The sequence below is a fragment of the Oncorhynchus kisutch genome, linkage group LG6, assembly GCF_002021735.2.
Source record: "Oncorhynchus kisutch isolate 150728-3 linkage group LG6, Okis_V2, whole genome shotgun sequence".
Classification (NCBI taxonomy): Eukaryota; Metazoa; Chordata; class Actinopteri; order Salmoniformes; family Salmonidae; genus Oncorhynchus; species Oncorhynchus kisutch.
In genome coordinates, this window is record NC_034179.2 from 69,571,566 (window position 1) to 69,586,327 (window position 14,762).

The following is a 14,762-nucleotide window of genomic DNA, read 5'->3' on the forward strand; positions in this document are numbered from 1 at the left end:
GACCTTCGTTATGTTTGGAGGAAAAAGAGGGAGGCTTGCAAGCCAAAGAACACCATCCCAACCGTGAAGCACGGGAGTGGCAGCATCATGTTGTGGGGGTGATTTGTTGCAGGAGGGACTGGTGCACTTCACATATAGATGGCATCATGAGGGGAAATTATGGTGGAAATATTGAAGCAACATCTCAAGACATCAGCCAGGAAGTTAAAGCTTGGTCGCAAATGGATCTTCCAAATGGACAATGACTCCAAGCATACTTCCAAAGTTGTGGCAAAATGGCTTATGTCCATTACATGAAATCCAAATAAAAATCCAAATAAAAATCCAAAATTACAGGTTGTAATGCAACATAATAGGAAAAACGCCAAGGGGGATGAATACTTACAGTTCCACCTGGTCACTTTGAGGCGCCTCTCTCGGTCACTGCATCTCTACGTTCTGTCATTGGCATTCCTGCATGCTTCCTCTGATTGGACACGGACAAGGGCTTCCACAAGAGCGAGTGGGCAGCAAGGCACAAGGAGGGATGATGCCAATATCAAATGAATTTCTAAAGCCCTGAGACTGCCCCATAGAGCGGTACAAAACCATAGCTAATTTCACATTGCATTATGGCCTGATCTGCATAGTTAAACGACATGTGCAAGGTCACGCACTACACTACCATGTTTAAATTGAACCAGGCCCTTTCACATATACTGTACATAAAACAAAAACTAACCAATGGGTTCACACACACCAAACCTGCACTGTCATTAATGTAAGAGCTGGAGGGAGGTCAGTGTACCAACAGACGGTGTATGTGTGTTTTCGCACGTTTGTGCATACCGGCATGGTGTGTGTACTTCCATGCACATGCGCTAGCTTCTAACTGCTAATATGTGTGTGCACCCATACGTGTATGAGTAGAGTGTGTGCATGCAAATGGGAGTGGAACACATACACACACACACACATACATATACACACTCTGTTGTGTTGACAGGTGGCTCCAGTAAAGAGGTGGTCCCTGAGCTGGGCTCTGCCTGTCTCTGGCTGAGAGAGAGAGAGGAATAAAAAGCTCCCAGCAGCTGTCGCCCTAATTCCTCTAACACGCTGCTTGTGCTCTGATTATAAAACAGATCTGGCCCCTCATTTACTCCTGACACCAGCTAATGCTCTATATCTCAATCACTCCGGCCCTGCTAGCCACTGCCCTGCCAGGACACACGCACTTACATGTTTATAGTATCAGCACATCGCACAAACCCAAATTACAGAACCATATACATCATGTGAAGGAAAGGCATCATCCTCAGACATCGACAGACTGATACAGATTTTGATAAACACAAAGAACACACACATGCCTGCACGCGCACACGTGCACACACACACCTCCATAGAGTTCAGCCATATTAGAGTGATGACTCGGAGTGTTGGCTGAGCCACACCTCCTGGAGTTGAGCCCATTCATCTACCCATAAGGCAACAGGGCAGGCTAGCATATGTACAGATGACCCCACTGGTGATCCACAGTCAGACTGCAATTGGTGAGACTGTGATTGGCTTAAAGGGAAATTTCACCGCTGCTCTATTTCACTATATATGCCCATTAATATGTTACTAACATATCATATGTGTGATAAAATGTCGAATTTCCTCACAACATGCAAATACAAGCGTTTCTTCATTTCACCAGCAGAAACGGGACAGCTTACATTTCCTAGTTATAAGCATACCACAATATCCAGAATTCATAGCGATTTCAGGACATACCGCCCCATAGATGTGTATCCAGTAGAAAATGTCTGTGTTTGTAGCCAGCACTGTCAGCCAGAGGATTTCAAAACAGATGGGGCTGTCTCAACTGATGTCGTTGAATGTTGAAAGGTGATGCTATTCCATAGACTTTTCCCTTCACTTCAAAGAGGAAGGCATCAGAGCAGCAGAAAATAAGTCAAGCTGAGGTAACGTAGCTAACTTTACATGGATAACTAATGTTAGCTAGCGAGCTGGCAAACTACATTTGTTTGGCTGAACCAAAATCTAGCTAGCTAGCGTTCATAATATGCTGGCTAGACATTCCAAAGCATTTCAATGTAATTAGTCAGCTGCTATATGGCAATGTGAATTGTAACTTTGCAAGCTAACGTTAGCTTTGTTAGGTTACGTTAGCTAACAGTTAGAAAAATAACTCACTACCTACCGCAGAGGTCAATGTGACTATATGTTCTATTTAGTGTCCTATCAAATCAACATCAAGCTCAGCACCAGTAATTAGCGTAAGACGCTTTCTAAAATCGGACTAAAATCTACTAAATCTTTCCATGACTCCATGATGAGAAAATCAATATACTTGAGCTAGGAATAAACATGGTCAGTGTTGTTTTTTCTGTTGCAAGGCTTGAAGTCTCAATTGGAGAAAAGGAGGTATTAGTGAGGAGGGGATGGTGTTGGTGCCTGACGGGTGTCTGTTGGGGATGGTGTTGGTGCCTGACGGGTGTCTGTTGGGGATGGTGTTGGTGCCTGACGGGTGTCTGTTGGGGCCTGTTGGGGATGGGTATTGCGTGTGAAAGTTAGAATGCATGATCTATTGATATGAGGTGTGTGGGTGGATATAGTACCTTGTTTGAGTGTGTATTGATGGGGACAAAGTAGTCAAATCACTGACTACTAATCCTGCTGTTGATGTTGATGATGATCTTGACCCCAGCTTTAGTAGTACAGAGTTTGTAGACCCATTAGATGAAAGCTTTCAGCCTGGAATAAGCTCAACATCATCTGACTTTTAAACAAGCCGGGAAAGGGCTTGTTCGACTGAAATGTGTCTTCTGCATTTAACCCAGCTCTGAATCAGAGGTGCGGGGGGCTGCCGTAATCGACATCTACGGCGCCCGGGGAACAATGGGTTAACTGCCTTGCCCAGGGGCAGAAGGTCAGTTTCTTTTTTGTTTGTTTTTACCTTGTCAGCTCAGGGATTAGATCCAGCAACCTTTCGGTTACTGGCCCAACACTCTAACCACTAGGCTACCTGCACAGCCAACAGTATTTATGAAAGCACAATACCCTCTTGATAAAAATTTTAAAAAAAATCCCCAACACACTAAACTGTCAACAAGACAAGAGCTCCTCAAACTTTTCCCACTCTTGCAGTCAGTTCTTTGGCATAGGGGAGAGAGGCTGTTAATACACTATTCTAGCCTTTTCACTGTATAGGTGGCAGTGCTTGTCTACTCCACAGCACAACTGTAGGTGCTCATACACAACAATACACGACTATACTGTCTACAAGGCAAACCCCCCCCCTCAAACTTTTCACAAATAAAAAAAACAAATACCAGTCTACTGTACCCTTTTTTTGTTTAAAGATGAACATGGTTTATTGTACGGTTACACATCCTCGTGTTCAGTCTTCATGTTTTACACATCCTCGTGATCAGTCTTCATGTTTTACACATCCTCGTGATCATTCTTCATGTTTTACACATCCTCGTCATCAGTCTTCGTGTTTTAAACATCCTCGTGATCAGTCTTCATGTTTTACACATCCTCGTGTTCAGTCTTCATGTTTTACACATCCTCGTGTTCAGTCTTCATGTTTTACACATCCTCGTGATCAGTCTTCATGTTTTACACATCCTCGTGATCATTCTTCATGTTTTACACATCCTCGTCATCAGTCTTCGTGTTTTAAACATCCTCGTGATCAGTCTTCATGTTTTACACATCCTCGTGTTCAGTCTTCATGTTTTACACATCCTCGTGATCAGTCTTCATGTTTTACACATCCTCGTGTTCAGTCTTCATGTTTTACACATCCTCGTGTTCAGTCTTCATGTTTTACACATCCTCGTGATCAGTCTTCATGTTTTACACATCCTCGTGTTCAGTCTTCATGTCTTTCCAAGAGACTTGCAGTAGAAACAAATCTTCTGCAAGAGGTCCAAGCAGTGGGTGGAGAAGAAAGTGTACGAGAGGCTTGTACACCTGGCTATGGAGTTCAGAAAGGACCAGACGGTTGTCTACAAGGAGCCTGAATCACAGCTCCCCAAACTCAACATCTCTGCCAACATCGGCACAGTGCCAAAGCCTGCTAAACCAGCTGCCATTACCCAACACAAGAAGAGGTTCACCAGCTGAAGAACATTCTGGAACCTGCCTGGAACCAACACAACATCCATATTCAGTTGGACTGATGTTGTAGTATAATTATGAATGCCTATTATGCTCACCACTGCATTGTGGTATAGATATTGCTAGCTGTTGTACATATGTATAGAATTGTGTTTTATATAATATTTTTTACAAGTGTACTAACAAGTCACTAAATGGTTCCAGCTGCATCAGAAACCAATAAAGTGTTGACCTCAACTTCTGGATCAATTCATTGTGATATTCATGAAATGTACACTCTTCGAAAAAATGGGCTCTTCAGCTGTTTTTTATATTTTACCTTTATTTAACCAGGCAAGTCAGTTAAGAACAGTGGGTTAACTGCCTTGTTCAGGGGCAGTACGACAGATCTTTACCTGGTCAGCTCGGGGATTTGATCTTGCAACCTTCCGGTTACTAGTCCAACACTCTAACCACTAGGCTACCTGCCCCCGTTTCCATTCAGAAACCTTTTGGGTTCCATGTACAACTGGAGACCGAGGTGAGTTTACACAGCAGTATGTAGCAACAGTTATGGCAATGTATGACATACAATGTCCTCCGTAAGTATTGAGAGAGTGAAGCATTTTTTTCTATACTCAAAGTTTGGATTGGAAATCAAACAATGACTGAGGTTAGTGCAGCTTTAATTTGAGGGTATTTTCATCCATATCGGGTGAAGCGTTTAGATATTACAACACTTTTTGTATATTATACCCCTATTTTAGGGGACAAAAATTATTTGGACAAATTCAATTGTGTGTTAAAGTAATAAAGTAAAGTATTTAGTACCATATTCATAGCACGCAATGCCTAGATTAAACTTGTGACTGTTTGTTTTGGTTGTGTTTCAGATTATTTTGTGCCCAAGAGAAATGAATGGTAAATAATGTATTGTCATTTTGAGACACTGATTGTGAATAGAATATGTTTCTAAACACTTCTACATTAATGTGGATGCTACCATGATTACTGATATTCCTGAATGAATCTTGAATAATGATAAGTGAGAAAGTTAGACGCACAAATATCATAGCCTTAAGACATGCTAACCTCTAACCATTACAATAACAGGAGAGGTTACAGTGCCTTGCGAAAGTATTCGGCCCCCTTGAACTTTTCAACCTTTTGCCACATTTCAGGCTTCAAACATAAAGATATAGAACTGTATTTTTTTGTGAAGAATCAACAACAAGTGGGACACAATCATGAAGTGGAACGACATTTATTGGATATTTCAAACTTTTTTAACAAATCAAAAACTGAAAAATTGGGCATGCAAAATTATTCAGCCCCTTTACTTTCAGTGCAGCAAACTCTCTCCAGAAGTTCAGTGAGGATCTCTGAATGATCCAATGTTGACCTAAATGACTAATGATGATAAATACAATCCACCTGTGTGTAATCAAGTCTCCGTATAAATGCACCTGCACTGTGATAGTCTCAGAGGTCCGTTAAAAGCGCAGAGAGCATCATGAAGAACAAGGAACACACCAGGCAGGTCCGAGATACTGTTGTGAAGAAGTTTAAAGCCGTATTTGGATACAAAAAGATTTCCCAAGCTTTAAACATCCCAAGGAGCACTGTGCAAGCGATAATATTGAAATGAAAGGAGTATCAGACCACTGCAAATCTACCAAGACCTGGCCGTCACTTTCAGCTCATACAAGGAGAAGACTGATCAGAGATGCAGCCAAGAGGCCCATGATCACTCTGGATGAACTGCAGAGATCTACAGCTGAGGTGGGAGACTCTGTCCATAGGACAACAATCAGTCGTATATTGCACAAATCTGGCCTTTATGGAAGAGTGGCAAGAAGAAAGCCATTTCTTAAAGATATCCATAAAAAGTGTTGTTTAAAGTTTGCCACAAGCCACCTGGGAGACACACCAAACATGTGGGAGAAGGTGCTCTGGTCAGATGAAACCAAAATTGAACTTTTTGGCAACAATGCAAAATGTTATGTTTGGCGTAAAAGCAACACAGCTCATCACCCTGAACACACCATCCCCAGTGTCAAACATGGTGGTGGCAGCATCATGGTTTGGGCCTGCTTTTCTTCAGCAGGGACAGGGAAGATGGTTCAAATTGATGGGAAGATGGATGGAGCCAAATACAGGACCATTCTGGAAGAAAACCTGATGGAGTCTGCAAAAGACCTGAGACTGGGACGGAGATTTGTCTTCCAACAAGACAATGATCCAAAACATAAAGCAAAATCTACAATGGAATGGTTCAAAAATAAACATATCCAGGTGTTAGAATGGCCAAGTCAAAGTCCAGACCTGAATCCAATCGAGAATCTGTGGAAAGAACTGAAAACTGCTGTTCACAAATGCTCTCCATCCAACCTCACTGAGCTCGAGCTGTTTTGCAAGGAGGAATGGGAAAAAATGTCAGTCTCTCGATGTGCAAAACTGATGGAGACATACCCCAAGCGACTTACAGCTGTAATCGCAGCAAAAGGTGGCGCTACAAAGTATTAACTTAAGGGGGCTGAATAATTTTGCACGCCCAATTTTTCAGTTTTTGATTTGTTAAAAAAGTTTGAAATATCCAATAAATGTCGTTCCACTTCATGATTGTGTCCCACTTGTTGTTGATTCTTCACAAAAAAATACAGTTTTATATCTTTATGTTTGAAGCCTGAAATGTGGCAAAAGGTCGCAAAGTTCAAGGGGGCCGAATACTTTCGCAAGGCACTGTAGCATTTTGGTATTTGTGCATGTGTAACTTTCTCACGCATCAATATTCACGATTCATTCAGGATTATCAGTAATAATGGTAGCATCCACATTCATATAGAAATGTTAAGAAACAAATTGTATTCTTAATTATAATAAAAGAGACTCCAAAATGAAACAATACATTATTTACCATTCATTTCTATTGGACACAGTTGGCAGGCAGTGGGGGGAGGGAAGAAGGTCAGGTGCTGTGATGCGGCTAGCCCAGTAGGGGGCAGAGGTGTGAAGGCTGAGAGTAGTTGGAAGTCAAACCAGACCTCACCGTGTCACACTGCACACAATGTGTCACCACCCTCTGACAAAGAGTGGGAGAGAGAGGGATGGTAAAAGAAAGGATGGACTGCAAGTGTGTTTGTGTGTACTTGGCCTTCTCAGTGCTGATGTGTTGGTGTATGAATTGATGAAAGTATTCAAACGTTTGTTTGTAAATGAGTACAATTATGTGTTGGTGTGACTGTGTGCATTGTGTGTGTTAGATTGTTTGTATGTTCGACACAGCACATCTCTGGGTCTCTTTGTGTGTGTGTGTGTGTGTGTGTGTCTGAAATCCTATTTTATTTCCTCTTTCTTCTCTCTCTATCCCCTGAATTTGTCTCCTGGGACTCACTTGGCATCACTCCTCACTTTTTATTCTCGCTCCGCAAACTGCTGCTGTCTGAGCACAAGCTGGCACACCACACACACACACTCCCTGGCACACACTAAAACACAGACACTTACTTAAGATCCCACCCATACACATACAGATCTATACACACACACACACTCTCCCTGGCACACTAAAAACACAGACACTTACTTAAGATCCCACCCATACAAGTACAGATCTACACACACACACACACTTTCAATTTTAAACCACACACACTCATTCTTTCAAGCTCACAGATAAAGAACAAGCTGTATTTTGACATGCAATCTCCCAATACAAACACCACCAAATACAAGTTCCATCAAAGGCATTAACAGAAATACACAGACATCTATGCAAGCCCATGATGCGTGTACAGACTGAGGTAATACACACAAACAGTTCATCAGTGGCAACATCACATACAGAATCAGTGCCACTCAGAATACCAATGGAGACAGATAGATAGAACGTAAGCACACACACACATATCCTGTAAAAAGGAGAAGGTTCCACACGTTCACAAGCACAAAAAAAAAAACTGTCACAAGTGCTCACACAGTCAGCCACACAAACACACTCCCACAAACACGGACTGACAGGCAGACGAGAGAAACTTCAAAAAGCAACAAATAAATAAATAAAAGACAAGTATGTTAGAGATGAATTAATAACATGGAGAGAGAGATGCAAACAGGAAACAAGAGCAAGAGAGAGAGGGAGTGAGAGTGAAGACCGAGACAGCTGGGGAGGGTAGACCCCCATCTCACTTTCCTATTGAGCCTAATACCAATACTCACAGCTGTTGAAACTTAATAGACAGCAGGAACTACATTATTCACTGCATACACAACTAGCAGAAGCTCTAGTTAAACTGAACGTTTGAATGTGGGGTTGTGAGTACTGTAGGTACTGACTACATGTACCTGTGTGTATAGTATATGAAAGTGTACGTAAGTTTGAGCGACAGTATGAGTGTTCATGAGTGCGTCCTATTTCACCCGTTTTTTGAATTTCCTTCCCTCTCTCTTTTTTGGGGACGGGAGAGAGTAGTGTGATCGCAGTATGCAAATGAAATGGTTATTACCGCATTGCTCATCAAGCAGCGCAGAGCAGACATTAATAGGCTGATGAATATGCATGTGAATTTGTTAATTAAGTTAATTATTCTGCTGAAAATGCATTCGTCTTCCAAGGACATCTTCCCCAGGATTCCAACCACCTCTTCTCATTAGTCATGTGATATTTTACACTGGGCCTGGCTGGCGCCGGGACAAGTTGGGTCTGGGGTCAGGGGTCAGGGTGCAGCACACACTACATATAGTATGAGGCTTAAGTCTACTTAATAACAGTAACGACATTGTCAGAAAGGAGAATAATGACCTCAGATAATTTGTTATGTATTCAAAACTATGCTTTTCACATTCAGTCATGAGAGAGAGTTGAACTTGACCAATATATTTGATCAAAACATACACCTGCCTTTTGTGATCAGGTTTTCCCCTCCATCTCTATTTTTCCTCCTCCCTCCATCTCTCCTGTCCATCTCTCCTCTTTTCCAGTCTGGTAATTCCCTTTCTCTCCTGGTTTTCCTCTAATTGCTTATTAAAACCCTCTTAAATGAACTTTTTGTGCCAACTTTCCAACACATTAATTAATTGTTGTAGCCAATTAAGTGTCGCTGTGCAAATGAGCTTCAGCACAAATGGTCCTGCAGGGCCCCACCCCCCCCACCCCCCACCCCCCAACAGTCTGCCATCCCAGCAGCCTCTGCTCCCTTAAAGAGGCAGACCTGAGTGAGAAATAGAAAGTGGCAGAGCGATGGGTGACAACGGTCACTTTTATCCACCGGAAATGTGGGATTATGCAGTGACTTTACTTGGTCGATGGAGCTTTTTCTATTGACTCACCCCAGTCTTAACCCCCCACCCCTCAAACACTGTGAACACTGATCTGTTTCTCTCATCTATGTCTATACTTGGTCGATGGAGCTTTCTATTGACTCACCCCAGTCTTAACCCCCCCCCCCCCCCTCAAACACTGTGAATACTGATCTGTTTCTCTCATGTCTGTCTATACTTGGTCGATGGGGCTTTTTCTATTGACTCACCCCAGTCTTAACCCCCCACCCCTCAAACACTGTGAACACTGATCTGTTTCTCTCATCTATGTCTATACTTGGTCGATGGAGCTTTCTATTGACTCACCCCAGTCTTAACCCCCCCCCCCCTCAAACACTGTGAATACTGATCTGTTTCTCTCATGTCTGTCTATACTTGGTCGATGGGGCTTTTTCTATTGACTCACCCCAGTCTTAACCCCCCCCCCCCCCCTCAAACACTGTGAACACTGATCTGTTTCTCTCATCTCTGTCTAGTGGTTCGACTAGCGATTCTGTTACTGTCTTTCTGTGGCTGTTACTCATTATTGATGAAACGGCGAACAAGAAACTGTGGCACCATTTTGGCTGTGAACTATAAACTGAGGAGGATTAGTATTTGGTGTTTAAAACAGCAATAAAGCACTCTGCTGCAGCAGTAAAACATATATCACTGGAGGAATAAAGTCAACGGGGTTTTTCAAAGAGCCCATCAATAAATATGTAGCCATATCTGGAACGACTGACACACAATTTGGTTGCAAAGATGGTGAGAAGAGACAGCTAATTAAACATTGTGCTACATTTTCACCACGTGGCCTGAGTTGAATTCATAATTCAGACATTTTCCAACGTTTATAACTGTGTCTTAGCCATGAGCGCCCTTAGCGGCGTTGGCAGAAAGCAGATGTTTCTGGTTACAGTATTTTTGGATACAGTATTTTTCAACCTAACTTCCGTTTCCCCAGGAAAAAAGGAAGTAAGGACTCCGCAACGCTATAGGTTAAGCCATGAGAGGAGTGGTTCGTTGTAAGTGTTCAGCCATTAATAAACAAAATGTTGCAATTTTGCTGTTCATGCAACTCTATATGGGCTTTGAATGTGACACGTGCTCAGCAGCGATGCCTGTTCCCTTCTCTGTGTTCCAGTGGTGTGTGTGTGTGTGTGTGTGTGTACGTGTATCTGTGCGTGCGTATATATAACTATGTCTTAGCTCTGGGGCCGCAGGAGTCTGTCTCCGCTCCCTGAATCTACACAGCCTTGGATCAAAGAGCCTCAGTCATCAAACTGAACATCAAACTCTAGCAGGGCGCAGGAGGAAACTGTGGCCCAGACACAAGCAAACACTCAGGAGGAACAACAAGCATAAGCAACAACAAAAAAATACACACACACACAAACACCATATTGCAGACGAACATATAAAAGTATCTTGGTCTACTGTTCTATGGGTACAAAAAATTACTTGTGGTAGAATTAAGCAATAAGGCCGGGGGGCGGGGGTGGTATATGGCCAATATACCACGGCTAAGGGCTGTTCTTATGCACAATGCAACGCGGAGTGCCTGGATACAGCCTTTAGCCGTGGTATATTGACCATTTACCACAAACCTCAGAGGTGCCTTATTGCTATTATAAACTGGTTACCAACATAATTAGAGCAGTAAAAATACATGTTTTGTCATACCTGGGATATATGGTCAGATATACCACAGCTGTCAGCCAATCAGCATTCAGGGCTCGAACCACCCAGTTTATAATATTTCTTATTCCTCCAGAACCATATAAAAAAGAAGTGTGTGGAACAAGCTGTGGGATGAAACCGATGACGACAGTCAAAATGGAGGGTCTTAGCACAGACATAGTCCATGGGTTGTCTGGATGGGCCATACTGAGTATGAGAATCAAAATGGCAGGGTGCCACTTATGGGCATTCCCTGATTGATGGTAAAACCTTGTCTACCCCCGCTCCTCAATGTATTCCTCTTGTCTCTAAGACTTGGCACTGGCATGTCCAGTACTTCTCCTGTGGCAGCTCCCCGCGGGCACATTCACTATCATATAAAGCCCCTATAGGACAGACACACACACACACACAAGCATGGGAACGCACAAACAGACATATATATGCGCACACACACACACACACACACAACCCTCTCAGTCACACACTCTGCATTTGGGGCAGGTGAGCCCCCCACCATCACCACTCATAAAGGATCACTCACCCAGAGGGCTCAGCTGGGCCTGTGTCTGGCTGGTGGGGCAGGGGGTAAGCGTGTCTGTACGTGTGCCAAATGTAGAACTAGTCTGTGGGCAAAATAGGGCGAGAGGAGAACTCAACACCAACACACACAGCCTCCCATTAGACTGTTCAGCCCCACCTCTACATTTGCCCCATTCTTTACTTCCTCCTGTTCATTAGGCTACATGGGCTAGAATGATGTCCAGCAAAAACAAATTGGGGTTATTTAAGTTATTAGTTTAGTCCTTTTTTTAAATCAAACAAACACATTGTAAAGCCATAAAAAAACATTGAGCATGACATCCAGACATACCCTCCAGGATAACACGCATTCACAATCTAATACTACTTCAGCATCGCATAAGATACAATACAACATGGGTTCACAAGCACAGTATTAACATTCAACCTGGACTATCACCTCCCAGTCCCAGAAACGTCATGACCAAGAAAGTGTGTCCGGATTCTCTTAACGTTTTCATTTCTACCAGTGATTCCAGTAAGCTTTTGTTCATAAGATGCCACTTCCAGCATTGATTCTATCCACTGTTTCATAGTAGGAGTGGCATGGCTGTTCCAAAGTAGAAGGATCAATCTAGAAGCTGTAATGTTACCATCAGTGAAAATTCTTTATTTGATACATTAGGTAATTATGTTGTCACCTAAGAGACATATTATCGGTGAAACCAGGATCGTTGATTCTGACCATTCTCCCAAATGTTTCAGAATATCCTTCCAGAAACGCAACTATGCATTCCTATATAGCCTGTAAGGATGTCCCTGTGTCAAATGTACATTTCCAGCACAGATTATTGTCGACAAAACCCATTTTATGAAGCCTTGTTGGAGTCCAATATAACCTCATGTATGTAGTATCTTGTATTGAGTGACCTTCCCCCGGGCTTCCCTTATGTTCCTCCCTGAGTTAGACAAACTCTTTAACCAGGTATCATCCACACTTTCACGATGTCCAGCTACTTTTGAATTGCAACTAAATGTTTAAGCCATGGAGTTAAGAAAATGACAGACAATCTATTACAGTTTCGGCCTTTGGTTCTCCTCTCATGACTGAGCATAGCATGCTGTAGGTATTAATTGCGTACATGATGTACCATCTGTATTTACGTTGGGAGTCTATGAGATACAGTTTTGGCCTACCCAAATGACGCACCAGTCAATTGCTTATGTAATGTGCTCTTGACGATTCAAGTGTTGTCTTTGTCACGGTAAATAACACAGTTTCTCACGCTTCCCGCCTCATCAAAATGTGCTAATGGCCGTGCTGCCCATAAAGTGCTGGACAGGACAACGATATTTTTAGAAGACAAATAGTCTGTGGTTACAACCGAATAAACCGTGTTACCGTCTGGATAAAATATAGGTAGGTCTAGGCTGGATTACGTTTTAAGGTTTTTGCGCACCATTTTTTATTGCAACCGAAATGGGTTTGGTGTCTCAGAATTGTCCAAGGACTCTTTTCATGTGCATGCCCCCAGTGCCCCCACAGGAGGCATATGCGGAGCCGGCGTCTTCAACACAGTCCTTGCAACCTAATGTGCCAGTGCCACCCAGAAGACTAAACCCCATCCCTGTCCCTCAGGGTCCAAACATTGCCCTCCCTAGACTACGGAGGTCCCAACGGGTTGTCAACCTAAATCCGGAAGAGCGCGCAGGTTCAGTTTCTTATTCCCCTAGGACAAAGACGGGCAGCACCCTCTGTTGGACTGGTGTTAGTGAACGAGACCAGGCCTACTGAGAAGACACCCCAGTATAAGCGAAGGAGACGGAACAGGACCAGGGTGTGTCCTCCTCCGCTCTCATATGTAAGCAAAACTGTTTAAATGGATCTTCTCTTTTCTCAGTAGGCTAACTTATTTAATTTGGCTACTTCAATATATGAACTATATGAGCCTAATATTCAGATATCGTTACTTATGTTGAATGTGTCGTGGATTTGTCTAACCCCTTGCTATCTCTTCCACAGGGTATACCTACAGCACATTCAAGGCAAGGCAAGGACAGAGAGAGTCCAGCTCACCTGCCGCTCCACAGTCACAGTCAGTGGACACGAATGGACATCAACCTACTATGAGTAACGGCCCAGCTCCAGGCTAACACTGAGCTGCAGCTAGACTGGCATATTCAACACCTTATTCTGTCAGTGGACAACAGAACAACACCTTGAGCGAACTCCCAGTAATCAGAACTGAAATAGAGGATATATCTCAATTTAAAGCAATGTACAGTTGAAGTGGGAAGTTTACATACATTTTAGCCAAATACATTTAAACTCAATTTTTCACCATTCCTGACATTTAATCAGAGTAAAAATTCCCTGTTTTAGGTCAGTTAGGATCACCACTTTTTATTTTAAGAATGTGAAATGTCAGAATAATAGTTGAGAGAATAATTTATTTCAGCTTTTATTTCTTTCATCACATTCCCAGTGGGTCAGAAGTTTACATACACTCAATTACTATTTGGTAGCATTGCCTTCAGATTGTTTAACTTGGGTCAAACGTTTCGGGTAGCCTTCCACAAGCTTCCCACAATAAATTGGGTGAATTTTGGCCCATTCCTCCTGACAGAGCTTATTGCTCACACACTTTTTCAGTTCTGCCCACAAATTGTCTATAGGATTGAGGTCAGGGCTTTGTGATGGCCACTCCAATACCTTGACTTTGTTGTCCTTAAGCCATTTTGCCACAACTTTGGAAGGATGCTTGGGGTCATTGTCCATTTGGAAGACCCATATGCGACCAAGCTCTAAATTCCAGACTGATGTCTTGAGATGTTGCTTCAATATATCCACATAATTTTCCTACCAATGATGTCATCAATTTTGTGAAGTGCACCAGTCCCTCCTGCAACAAATCACCCCCACAACATGATGCTGCCACTCCCGTGCTTCACGGTTGGGATGGTGTTCTTTGGCTTGCAAGCCTCCCCCTTTTTCGATGGTCATTATAGTCAAACAGTTCTATTTTTGTTTCATCAGACCAGAGGACATTTCTCCAAAAAGTACGATCTTTGTCCCTATATGTAGTTACAAACCGTAGTCTGGCTTTTTTTATGGCAGTTTTGGAGCAGTTGTTTCTTCCTTGCTGAGCGGCCTTTCAGGTCAT

The 14,762-nt window shown here is 42.8% G+C and overlaps 1 long non-coding RNA gene across 1 annotated transcript; it reads left to right on the forward strand.

Moving 5' to 3' along the window:
- Window positions 1-1,792: 1,792 nt before the first annotated feature.
- Window positions 1,793-13,959, forward strand: LOC116374452 (uncharacterized). Its single transcript, XR_004210384.1, has 3 exons — window positions 1,793-1,949; window positions 13,238-13,460; window positions 13,622-13,959. It is a non-coding gene; the product is annotated as an uncharacterized LOC116374452 (long non-coding RNA).
- Window positions 13,960-14,762: the final 803 nt, after the last annotated feature.